Source organism: Nicotiana tabacum, chromosome 23 (genome assembly GCF_000715075.1).
Source record: "Nicotiana tabacum cultivar K326 chromosome 23, ASM71507v2, whole genome shotgun sequence".
Taxonomy (NCBI): Eukaryota; Viridiplantae; Streptophyta; class Magnoliopsida; order Solanales; family Solanaceae; genus Nicotiana; species Nicotiana tabacum.
Genome location: NC_134102.1, coordinates 41553346 through 41554689, shown reverse-complemented (window position 1 = coordinate 41554689; position 1344 = coordinate 41553346). Strand labels below are relative to the sequence as shown.

The 1344-nt window shown below is 39.0% G+C and overlaps 1 non-coding gene across 1 annotated transcript; it reads left to right on the top strand.

The window, feature by feature from the left end:
* Window positions 1–291: 291 nt before the first annotated feature.
* LOC142177764 (small nucleolar RNA R71) lies at window positions 292–398 on the top strand. Its single transcript, XR_012706321.1, has one exon. It is a non-coding gene; the product is annotated as a small nucleolar RNA R71 (small nucleolar RNA).
* The last annotated feature ends 946 nt before the right edge of the window (window positions 399–1344 follow it).

Sequence of the window (1344 nt, the reverse complement as noted above, 5' to 3'; positions counted from 1 at the left end):
TGAGGCTCATTTTGTATCGAGGCTAAGGCCAGCTTTCGTATTTTCTTAGCCATAGCATCAAGTTGTACCTGCATAGATATAGTAGCATCAACTTGGTAAACACTAGTTGATCTTCTTCATTCAGTACTCTTAGAGGGACACTAATTAGCATCTTTAGATAACTCATCAATAATTGTAACTATCTCCTCTGGAGTCTTCTTCATCAAGGGGCCTCCAGCTGCATTACTTAATGTTCTACCCGAGGCCGGTGTCAATCCATCCCAAAAGTCCTGGAGTTGCATCCGGAGTTCAATTCCGCTATGTTGACACTTTCTAACAATCTCCTTAAACCTCTCTCATGCTTCAAAAACAGTTTCATTCTCTTTCTGGAAAAAGTTATGGATTTATCTTCTAAACTTGCCCGTTTTAGCTGAGGAGAAATATTTATCAAGGACTTTTCTAGGTCATCTCCTCCCAAATTCTAATTGATCCTGTGGGCATGCTTCGAAGCCACTATTTTGCATCATCTTTGAGAGAAAAGGGGAATGCCCTTAAGTACACTGCATCTTGTGACAGACCATTGTACTGAAAGGTGTTCATAATATCCTCCAAGTCTATTAGATGTGTGTTTGGATCTTCGTTTGGCTTCCCTCTGAAGACACAACAATTCTAGAGGGTTTTAAGAAACCCTTGCTTTAACTCAAAATTGTTAGCTGCAATTGGAGGTGGTCTAACACTTGATAAACCTTGATTGTAGACCGGTCTAGCATAATCGCTAAGTGGTCTCCCAGGCATGGGAGCTATATTTCCGAACTGGACTGCAGCGAAGATTTGATTCAGAACAATTCTTTGTCCCCTCTCTTCTTCATAGATAATCTACGCATCTCTAATAGTTGCTTCCTCAGCATCCCGTGCAACTTGTTCTCTTCGTTGGGCTGCTTCTCTCGCAGCCAAATCTACATTATCATCACCAATTCTAGCCATATCTTTGGTTGAGGATTGCCCAACCTTTTCTAACGTCTTGGTGAGATTTCTTTCCTTCCTTAGCTGTCACAATTATTTTTCAATTTCTGGCTCGTATGGTAGCGCTTCTTTAGTAGAAGCTCGAGTCATGCACCAATCTAACCTGTAACCTGCAAACAGTAAAAGAACATTAACGTAAAATGAGAAAAATAAAATAAAAATAAAAGAAAAATTCTTGAATTAGTACTACAAACTATTTCAAACACTATTGATTATAAATCCTCGGCAACGGGGCCAAACTTTGATGAGCTCGAAACACACACTTAAATTATGCTCGCTAATCAAATATAGTATAGTATAATATCGTGTCCACACGAATTGGATTTAAATAATATTTCCATA